Source organism: Rhipicephalus microplus, chromosome 1, assembly GCF_043290135.1.
Source record: "Rhipicephalus microplus isolate Deutch F79 chromosome 1, USDA_Rmic, whole genome shotgun sequence".
In the NCBI taxonomy this organism is placed as follows: Eukaryota; Metazoa; Arthropoda; class Arachnida; order Ixodida; family Ixodidae; genus Rhipicephalus; species Rhipicephalus microplus.
In genome coordinates, this window is record NC_134700.1 from 297,790,075 (window position 1) to 297,801,769 (window position 11,695).

The window sequence follows — 11,695 nt, forward strand, 5'->3', positions numbered from 1 at the left end:
AGAAAGGTGCCCTTCCCTAACGAAAAAAAATTTTGCTACGCTTCTGGACTCAACATAAAAAGCTGGAGAAAAAAAAAACGTAGCTGACCCCGCTATATAGGAATCAGTATAACACAAAGGTGGAGCGCGTCTTCATAGGGGAGCGCTTCTTGTGCATTGTTTCAACAACAGCAACAAAGTGCAAAGTCGCGTTACTAAGAACGCAAGCAGCTCGAAACTTGCAGCACACACCTCAAGCAGAAAACACGAACGAAGTTAGCATATTAAAAAAAAACTAATTTTGGAGCAAACACAGGACACTCAATCGCGCAAGCACACCCCGGCATCAAACACGCACAGCGCTCTGGTGCCTGGGTGTGTTGTGTGTGTGTGTGTGAATGATTGTATCGGTAATATTAGCATACACAAGGCGAGCGCGCACTAGCAACGACCACAGATCGGCACTTAAAGCGCGCTATTCAAATGGAAAGAAAGACGCACGAAACGAGCGCGCGAGTTCACCCAGGACAAGCGCGAACAACTGTCGCGCTTCTTCCTGCTTCGTGTGTCAGCAGCGTGCTCCTTTCGCGAACGCGGCCGCGGAGCGTGCGAAGTGACCTTCGTCCTCTCCCGAATTACCAGTCGTATAAGCACGCGCCCAGGAGAGACATGCTCCGTGGAGGCGGCGCTTCGTGGAGACGATAACCTCCAGAGCACCCCAAACGTGAGCCCGTCACGCCGTCTCGCTACTGATAACAAAAACGCGCTGAAGCTTCGAACATCTCAGGATTACCAAACGGTGGTGTATATAAATGGCTTGCTGTTGGAACACACGGCAACGTACGCTACGTTGCATAGTGGTTAGCGCCGCACACTGAGAATCGAGCGGTCCTTCGTTCGATTCGACGCGACGAATGCTTGCCTTCGGTTGTTTTTTGTAGCGTTAGCTACATTAGCCTCACTGAGCCAATTTCGCGTGGCACTGGTCTGCGCATGCGCAATGATACTCCGCCGCCGCCACGCGCAGCTCGCCGCCGGTGTGCGCGCAATTCGATGCGCTGCGCAGACGATCAGTGGTGTCACGCACCGGAGCCGGCACCTCCCTCTCACTCGGCCGCGGCCGCGCGCGACTTGCCGCCGCCGGTGTGCGCTTTCCAGAGGAGTGCCGTCATAGCCTGGGTAGACATATGGACGCCGACGCACTCGCCTTCCCTGCGCACTCGCCATCTGACACTGCGCTGGAGCCGCTTGATAGCGCCTCTGACTGGCGTTTGCTACTGTGGTATAGCCATGGAGAAGGAGAGTGCAAATGCTGCTCAACGGTGCAGTAGAGTGGAGAAGCTGAACTCACCGGATCCCGAAGTAGTTGCCGGACAAAATAAATATACATGTGCCACATATTACGTATACCGTGTGTGTGTCATTGGAACAGCTGTAAGCATGATATCTGGAAAGCTAAGAATAATCGGCTGAACCTTTGCTAACGCTACGTACATCCTGGCATAGCTGAGCTAGCCACTGACATTTTTTTTAATATATTAGTGTCTGTTTTTCAACGTAGCTCCCGTAACGGAAGTATGTCAGCGGCGCCATGGTGAACCCCGACGTGTTATACGTCGGGGTTCACCATGGCGCCGTTGGTTCCAGCCTGTTCTTGTTAGTATGATCTTTTATAGCCGAATACAACGTCAGATGTCAGCGGTGTTTCCTCCTCAAAGAAGGATGAAGATGAGCTTGGACCTATGTGAGCGAACTCTAGGCTTACATCACGAGCCGGACGGCCGATGGGGTCAACGACCATCCGGCTCCTGAGGAGGACCAATTCTTTAGGCGAGGGTGCAGTCGGTGGTCGTTCATTTGTCATCTGGGCGTAGCCTATCGTCTTCGTAATTTGAGTCCGACTTTATCGTCTCATTCTCTGTCCACTGAACGAACTTCGCAGCATTAGCACAATGTCCATATAAAGGGTATTGGAAACCACAAGGTCCAAGAGAAACGATGGCGCATTCGGCAGACACGTAGGCGGTATAACTTTGCAGCTTTAAAACAAATGTCGAGCGTAACAGACATCGTCTTACTAATATTTGTTTGTTTGTCAGTTTGGTTGTTTTTTGTCGTCATCATCATCGACGGCGGCAGGGATGAGACAGGGATTAATCCCCGCTTCTCCCCGTCTAGCTCAAAGGAAACTGCCGGGCATTTACTAAAGTTCATTCATTCATTCATTCATTCATTCATTCATTCTCGAAGGCACTGGTTGACACTTGCGCAATTCTGTACAGATATATTTTAGCGCTGTTTATGGAAAGAGATTGGCGGAAGAAAGAGGTACAGTGGATTGTACGACGAGGGTAACGAGACCGAATCGGAATGATGTCCAATCAGGCGTTCCTCCTGTGCTTAAGGACTAAATGGGCGACTGCATAAAAGAGTAAAAAAAACTAAACAAAAAATCGACATAATAGTCGCTGAGGTAGGAGGGTGAGTGGGTCAGAGTCAAATGGCAAGCACAAACTACGAGTTCACGCAAGAAAGTTGCAAAACCGGAGGAAGGGGAACATATCGAGGAAAGTGGGAGGAAGAGCGAATGAAGAAAATGAGTTAGCACCACTCTGGCGATATCGGGACATGGAAGCGAAGGGGGAAAGCGGAGCACCGCCGCGCGATGCTCATTAGGACGGACCGGACTTCAATTTAGTCGGGGCGCTGAGGCGTAATTTAAGGGCGCGGTTCCAAGGCTGAGCGAATGGGGGGAGCGCACCGACACGTACCGCGTGGGTATACTGCTCGCCGCTGGCACGGGTAAACGCCGTAAGATGGACGTGTCCCCGCTTGTCTCGCATTTTCGCCCCTGTTCTCTCTTCTCTTCACTCGGGCGAAGGCCTCTTGACCCGCTTCCCATAGAGCCGACCTCTTCAAACTCGTTAAGAAAAAAAAAAGAGTTAAAGGAAATTACGCGAGCCGAGAGTGGGCGCCAGTCTTTAGTTATTCTTTACTGAACGTTGTTCACTCTTCTTTTCTTTCATTACTTTTTTCATTCACCCACCCACGTGTTTCGCAGAAGACGGAGCAAGATTAAAGAAGAAAAGGGAAAAACGCAAGCGGGGATGCTCGTGTGCACTTTAGCGCATTGCTTGATCCACGCCGCTCCTGGCTCGGCATGCGAGGGTGTGGGAATGGCGCAAGATGGAAGATCGACGTTCCGATCGGGACGGCTTACTTATATATGCAGCACTAAGCAGGTGTAAAGAACCGCACTCGAGAGCGTGAGAGAGAGAGGGAAAGGGGAAACGAGAAGAAGAGAGAAAGAGATAGCAGCTAATGGCGAGAAAACGAGGGCACAGAAACGAATCACAGAGGCGAAAGCGAGACCCGCTACCGAGCCGTAAGGAACGAGAAAGCGTGAATCACGGACGGCGTCGCATCACAGGAGCGGTGTGAAACCGAAGCTCGGAAAAAGGAAGCGTGCGGGATCCTTTTCTATTTCTCGAAGCCCCATAGCACTTTCGGCCTCTTTTTCTTGTACATTTTTCTCTGTTTTTTTTCTGCTCCCGATGCTTGAGCAGTGCCTATTGGGGCAGCTCATACGTCCTGCTTCCTTATCGTTCGTTGAGATCAAGTGGCAGGGCCTGAACCCTCCCCTGGTGACATCTCCTGACATACGGCGTCGCTAGATGAGCTTTCGAGGCGCCCGCTGGCAACCTCGAGCCCTTCGACGGCATGTATAACAGCGACATCCTACCTTAGGCTGTATGCGAGCGACATGTTGTTCCCTCGATGGCTATACGAAGTCACGAGTGGGTCGAATTAACAGTTTTCCGTTCGCAGGTGGTCATAATGGCCATAAATAGGGCACCTGTGTCTCAAGTTTGCATCGATATAATATATATATATATGAAATCTAACAGACAGTGATGCCAAGTACTGTACACGGGAAGTTATTAGAACCAATGGAATGTAAATAAGAAGAAAGAAAAGTGGGTGAAAAATCGTGAGCAGGAATCAAACCTACGATCTTCGAATAACGCGTTCGATGCGTTATTCGAAGGTCGTAGGTTCGATTCCTGCTCACGGCTGGTTATTTTTTCACCCACTTTTCTTTCTTCTTATTTACATTCCATTGGTTCTAATAACTTCCCATTACTGTCTGTTAGATCTCATTATTATTGTGTCAAAACACGGAAAAACGAGCCCTTAGGTATATACTTCTTTCCCTTATATATATATATATATATATATATATATATATATATATATATATATATATATATATATATATATATATATATATATATATATATATATATATATAATTTGCAAATGGTAGGAAGTAGATTATGGAATGTACGGCAGGTATGTTTAGGGCAGCAGGCTCCCGGCCGTCTCCTTACACGAAGGTCCGCAGAAGGCGGTAAGTACTCTTGCCACAAATCAGATGACGAAGTCCCAGTGGTCCACCCACCAGAAAGCATGCAGATATTGCACCACTCAGCTGGGCGAAACGGTTCAATATAGAAAGAGCGCACCAAACAATGACGTACCCGGCCCACGCCTTGAAGGTACCGCAGGGCGATGAGGTAGAGTCCGGAGAGGGAAAGTTCAGCTCCTCCGGGGAGATGTACAACTATGTCATTTCGTTTCTTGTCTGTTTACGCGCTCTAAATTTACACTATGTTCGATTAAATGGCTTTTCCGTGCGAATACCTACGCACACGTTCCGACTGGCACGGATAGAAAGAGTGGCCCTCCCAAACGCACGCATAGCAGGAGGAACATTCTGGTCACTGCGTAGCTATCATTGCTTATGGTGCAACACACGACAGGACGACACCATTATAGATCAAAGTATCGCTTTGCGCCATTCTGTGCAGCAATGGAAAAGCAGTTAGACTCTTTTACATTGTATGCTATTCAGTCTTATAAGGCGGTTGGAATCTAAGATTGTAGGCTTCAACTGGCCAGATTAAGGTGTGCGATCGAAACCAACTTTGTACGCTCACTCCAAAGACTTAGAGATGAAATTCGACACATGTTTGAAACAAGCGCGAAAAGCAAAACAAAAACACAACACACAGGTATAGGAAGCAGACAGGTACCTCTGTGATGTGTTTTCTTTTTTGGGGCGATTTTTTCAAAGATGAATTTCCCTGCTTACTGACAAATGTTTTGTTGCACAGTAATAGTGGGCGCAATTTGTACGTAAGGGTATAATTTTCGAAAATAAAGGCCCGGTAACTGCTCAAAACTTTTCAATCAACTGAACTGCCAAGTAAGCTTCAATGCACTTTTAAAACTACACGCTGTATTTATGAGAATTCAATACGCAATAAACGTATGCCACGCGTGTATAGCACGGCAGGTAAGTCGTATTATGTTTAACACACACACAATAACAAATTTAGCTTCGAAAGATTTTTATTTAACCATGTTTACATCTTTTAAAGCACACCTACAAAGCGTGACCGCGATGAAGAATCCGGTTAAGTCGCTATGTCGACTGAACTGGATTCGCGACTAAGAAAAGAAAATTCACGCGCATACACGACTAACTGAATATATATATATATATATTGTAAGGACGAGAAATAAGACACAACGCCTTTGCTGCAGGCCGGCTGTTCTTATTCTGCTTCGTCTTCGTCCTCCTAGCCTGCGAGTCTGTGCCAGAGAGAGTTCCAGTTTCGGTTTTCGTCATTACACTCGGCCATGACTGCTAGCGCGCAAAGGGCAATTTTCTCTGGAGGGCGGCACTGGGAGTGCCGTGGTAGTCTGTCATGTGCACGCCTCGAGCTGTCCTGTGGAACTGTCCTGTACTCTGGTGGACGACCCTGGCTGTGTCGAGGTGGTCGTTGCAGGTCGCGTCCGCGCGGCAAGTTAATGTAGTCACCTGGAGAATGTAAACCCAGCAGGTGATACTGGCTGGTGCGGAGTGATCGCATTGGTGGCGGACCATCGCGATGACTACCCCTTCGCTGCTTGGATGACATTGCAGGGACACCAGTATGCAGTACTGCGGCCCACACTGAGCGGGGACGCCTGCGTTGTTCAGAGCGAGGGAAGGTACGATGGGCTATATCGATAGATATCAGCGACATCGCTGTGTAGACTTTGCGCGTAGACTTGCGACGCAAGTCGTGCTCTAGCGTCTTCGCTGATGCACTGCTGGTCGAAGTGGAGGTTTTTGCCAATCCGTCACGTGCGTTCATGTCGACATGGCCAGTTGCCTCGCCATCCGGAGCAACCGTGAACTGCACCGGAATGACTTCGATGGCATCCTCCTCAGGTGGAGTAGGCACTTGTGGCTCGTTAGGGGAGACGGCATTTGGCAAGTTACGAGCGTCCACGCACTCGGCCAATGACGGCAAAGGTGGCAGGGGATGGTGCGGCTCCTTACTATGGGTCAAACTGGCCGTTGTGACGTGTGCTTGGTCTCCGGCTGGTTGTGAAAGAGCCGCCGTCGTCACGCAGCAGGTCAATGGATCCAGGCCATTTGGGGCTGACCAGCTTGGAGGCTGGCTCACTGGCTTCTGTGCTTTATAGGCGGTCCTAAGTTGGGTCAAGGGTAATTGTGTGTCAGGTGTCGACGCGGAGTCAGAGATCTGCCCGGAGGAGTACACCGTCCAGCTTGTCTCGATGATTGCCGCAGGGTACTCTGGGAAGCTGTCCGGGGAGGGGGCACGCGGCACAGCTGTAGGGGGGCGCGGCGCCTCGTGAGGTTGATCTCCGAGGTAGGGCAGGTTGGCAGAGGGTGCAGCTGCCTCGTCGTTGTGCTTCTCAATAGCCCCTTGCTCGGTAGTGGCGAGGGTAGAATGAGAGGTAGCAGTGAGGTCAGACTCAATTCTTCCAAACGCAGCAATGAGCTTGGCGCTCCAGTCCGCCCAGGACTGCTGCCGCACGCCTTCGTACCTGTGCCACGCAGCAGCAGGATTTTGAAGGCGGTCTAAGGCCACGCACCACTTCTGATTGTCGCTCCATCCCTTGCGAGCTCCGAGAGCATTGATGGTAGCCACCCAATCGACGGCATCGTCCTGGAAGCCGCGAAACTCGGGTAGCTCGGAGGCAGCCGGTGGTGGTGTCACGGCAGGCGAAGCTCCAGAAAATAGCGATGCCACACAGCCAAGTTGGTGTGAAAGAGCCGCGAGAGTATACTGGAGCTTGCTGCGGCTCTCGGGGGAAGTTGTTGAATGGTCTTGCGAGGCGGCCGCGGCCAACGCCTCATCGATAATGTGAAGTCCCGGCAAGGCAGCAGGGAATATCGCAGAACTCGACGCTGTCAGGGCGCCGACCTCGAGGCGGAGTCGCGCAATGGTGCGCGAAAGCTCGGTGGCACTCTCGGGCGGCCCACATGCGGAGCCAGTGGGGACGTGTTCCCCGATCAGCGTACTCACTGCTGTGGTACCCTCGGCCGAGGGAGCTTGAACAGCACCCCTGAGCGGCTGAGGTGCCGATGAAGCACTGAGCAGGACGTTGTCGCAGTGGGAAGCGTGAACGGCATTCCCGGTCAACGACAGGCCATGTACTGTCGTGGTGGGGCCGGGGCAAGCCTGCCCAGGAGCCATCGAGAAGGCCTGGACGCCGTCCCCGAATGGCGGCACAGGTGCTCCCGGCTGCAGGAGGGCTGTCGGCTCCATTATCGAGGAAGCGTGAACAGCGTTTTTACGATGAGAGAACCACGCTGCCGATGATCCACGAGGGTACGGACAGGTGGCTTGTGCCGCAGGGTTCACTTGTCGACCTGTGCTCACGGCACAATCCGTGGCGAAGGACGCGTAGACGGTGTCCCTTTTCATGAAGAAATACCGGTGATGGGTATACTAAAGCCGCCGAGGAGGCCTTGGCGCCATCCCCGAACGGTGGTGGCAGTGGCGGCAGGTGAACAGCTGCTGAGGAGGCCTTGACGCCGTCCCCAAGCGACGCTTACCGCATCTGCACGTCGGCGGGCGTCCTGGATGACGAAGCCGGGACGTATGACGTCTTCTTCATCGACTGCGCCATTGTAAGGACGAGAAATAAGACACAACGCCTTTGCTGCAGGCCGGCTGTTCTTATTCTGCTTCGTCTTCGTCCTCCTAGCCTGCGAGTCTGTGCCAGAGAGAGTTCCAGTTTCGGTTTTCGTCATTACAATATATATATATATATATATATATATATATATATATATATATATATATGGGATATGGCACAACGGGAGCGTTGTCAACAAGGATAAATATATTTATTTCCCAACAGTTTCTGGAGGGGTCCTCCCTTCATCAGGGGATGAGTTATACTGACATGAACTTCCAAACTTCGTTGCTGCCGCGTCCCTCTCGCCTTTAAAGATGTTTGCGAGAGTGAGAGGGAACTAAAAAAAGGAAAGAAAAAAACAAAAAGGGAAGAAAAAAGACGAAAAACAGAAAAAAAGAAAAAGAAAGTTCTTACTTTCTTATATATATATATATATATATATATATATATATATATATATATATATATATATATATATATATAACATTTATTGCGTTCAGTTATATACTTGTGCCAGATCCTGCAAGGAAGGCGATTCTCAGCTGAAGAACAGCAAAACGACAAAAAAGACAAAAACGTCAGTCTCGCAGCAAGGGCGAAGCAATGAATGCGATAAGGAGAAATCAGAGTGTCACACGAAGGTCACTGAGCAGCTAGACAGTTGCCGCTTCCCGGTAAAGCACAAAGAAAGACACCCGAAAAGGACGCGAAGGTATGCAGCGGGAACTGAGAGTTGTTGCGCCTTCGTGTTTGAGAAACGCGCCGCAAGTGTCGACATCGCTGAAGACGACGATGATGATGCCTCAAACATGCTTTATACTCCCTCGGCGGGATCGGCCAACAATTGATTATAGGAATTTTCAATATTGAATATTGACGACTTTGAAGACGGAACTTCAGATGTTTCTTTTAAAGTGCGGGCGAGGAATGAACCCTCTGCGTCTTGTACCACGTGGGGCCGTTTGCCGATAAGTGCGGGCTAAAGTAGCGCCATTCGGGCCAACGTGCAGGGTACTCTCCACTCGCGTGCAATGCAAAGATGTGCGGGTGCCCATCTTTCCACTGAAGCTTATCTGAGGGCTATGGTTCAAACAATGCACTCAAAGAGCGTTTGAGAAAGAAATAACAGGAAAAGTGACGCTAAATGCGACTATGTGACGTGTATGTATGAGCAAGTTGTATGCAGCGTAAAAAAGATCACCGTAAAAAGATCGTAAAAAGATGTTTTTGACAATGATTTACTGAACCTCCTCATTTGTTCATTCACACCGGAATCTCTGTTTCCTCGGTATGGATGAATGGATGGGAAACTTCATTAGGTCCTGAGGTGCACGACTCAACGCAAATAGGGCCGGTCCCACGTTGGGACAGTCGGTAGAAAAAGTTTTAATTGAATCAGGGCGCTTTCAATCTCAAGTATCTAAATTGACATCATTAATTTATTCAAACTGTTTCATATTACATTACACATACAATTGTTATGTGATCTCTTTTATTAAAAAAATATTCGTTTCTTCACGAATACCCCAAAACCAGAATGAGTGTGAACCTCGCCTACAGGCCATCATCATCATCACTCTCAAGGTGAAAAAAAAAAAACTTTAGGTGCTGTTTGCTACCTTCTCGAAATAGATTTAAATGCTCAAAATGTGCTTCGTTCGGGGCTTTGTCTCCTGGCCACAGCGACGGGAAGATTGTTGACGCATTGTAGGAGTTCGTCAAAAGTTCGAAGAGGTTTAAGTGTAGAAATCGTTCTTCAGTAGATTTCGACTTTTCCATATTTAAATTTAAAGAAATACACCGCTTTATTGCATTACACTGCGGATTATTTACCATTCAACCATCAAATTCGTCCTGTTGCATCTTCCTTTTATTTCTCGTACATAAATTAATCTTAACCTGTTATTAAGGAAGAAATCCATGAAAACAATCCGGTTCTTGGCCAATTCTCCAGCGTGGGTATGCGCCACACCGTCAAGGATCTTGACTTGACTTGACTTAACTTTCATTGCATCACATAATACCCAGTTAGCATAACGTAAGTCGGTGAAGCAAGGAGTTTCTGTAAACGCGCGTATCACCTTTGAACAGGCAACGAACAAACGTCTACATCGACTACGAAGTGCAGCTCCGTCTATTTTCACTGCAGGAATCTCGATACCTTGAGTTGGCGGGCCTTTATAGAGTAAATATTAACAATCGCGAATACCGAACTCCGCCGGCGAAATCCGCTCTACCAGGCGCTCCTGCACATATTGGCAGTATTTGTGCGAGGCCACGCTTAGAAGCGATGAGAAAGACGAAAACTACCAGGGGGGTCCGCAGAGCGCAGTGAGTGGCTACAACACCTGCGGCATCTTCGACGAAGTCGAGAGAAAACAGTAAGCTTTCTTTCAGCACACGTTCTGCCGCACATTTTCACAGTTGTGTATACAACAGCGGAAGTTCACACGTTTCCCGGGGATCTCGGCTGACGCGATGCATGGAAATCACGCAGAGCGGCGGTTTCCATCGCCGTGCATGTTATGACTGCGCACGTTGATACGTATTTCCCTTGAGCTCGGCTGAAAGCGCAAACTGCTATACGCGTTAGAGAAGGGCGGCGACGATTGTACACGTGAGTGACGTCTTAGACGTTCGTGTGGCACTCAACACGGCTTTGTCGGAAGTATGCAGCATGTATTTACTCAACGGTTTCCTCTTGTCACCGCCAGTAGCTTCCACGAACACTCACGTAAACCCCAACAGCTTTAGAGAAGCAGTATTTGATATGAATACAGCGTTGAACCATCGGCAAGTTTTAGCTTTCTGAAGGCTCCAATAAATTTTCGAATAACTCGCGTTCTTTGGCACTTTTGAGGCTGGGTTTCATTCGCTTTTGCGCCAGAACTTGACGCTTTTCACCCGAAAGCAATGGTGTAAGTTTAATGTACCTTAACACTAATAAAGACAATGCGAACCGCACTGAAACACAATGGGAGCATATATAGGCATACACAGCGCTGACCATCAATCTTCTACAAGCTTTCCGTGGTGCGAAGCCTTGTTAGCAAGGTCGAAGGTACTTGCTCATCACCACAGCGGCGGAAGGAGGAAAGGTAGAAAATTATTCACGACCTCGGCTGCAAAAGATTGATTGATTTGTGGGGTTTAACATCCCAAAACCCCATATTATTATGAGAGACGCAGTAGTTGAGGGCTTTGGAAATTTCGACCACCTTGGGTTCTTCAACGTGCACCCAATTCTGAGCACACGGGCCTACAACGTGTGTGTGTGTGTGTGTGTGTGTGTGTGTGTGTGTGTATGTGTGTGTGTGTGTGTGTGTGTGTGTGTGCGCGTGCGTGCGCGCGTGCGTCTGTGTGTGTGTGTGTGTGTGTGTGCGTGTGTGTGTGTGTGTGTGTGTGTGTGTGTGTCATCATGCTCTACAAAGAGAACAGAATGACGTCCAAAAGACAAATACCGTGCATGTTAAAAGTGAGTTTAAAGTCCCACTCGCTCAACAGGGCAACAAGGCAACCTTTCCTTTATTAGAGTGTATCGTTACGGATACTCCTTGTATATTTTGACCATAACGGGTGTTTTGTTGCTGTTGTTGTTTTTTCGCACAACATAGAGAGTTTTCTATTACTGCCAACTCCAAAAAGCGCGCTTCGTTGAAATAAATGAACTGAATTGAGTTAAATTGGCAACGTTGTCATAGCAGCGAAT

The 11,695-nt window shown here is 48.9% G+C and overlaps 1 protein-coding gene across 3 annotated transcripts in view; it reads right to left on the reverse strand.

Moving 5' to 3' along the window:
* LOC119159453 (uncharacterized) overlaps positions 1-11,695 on the reverse strand; it is a 398,949-nt gene that overhangs the window by 131,656 nt on the left and 255,598 nt on the right. The window lies entirely within an intron of this gene.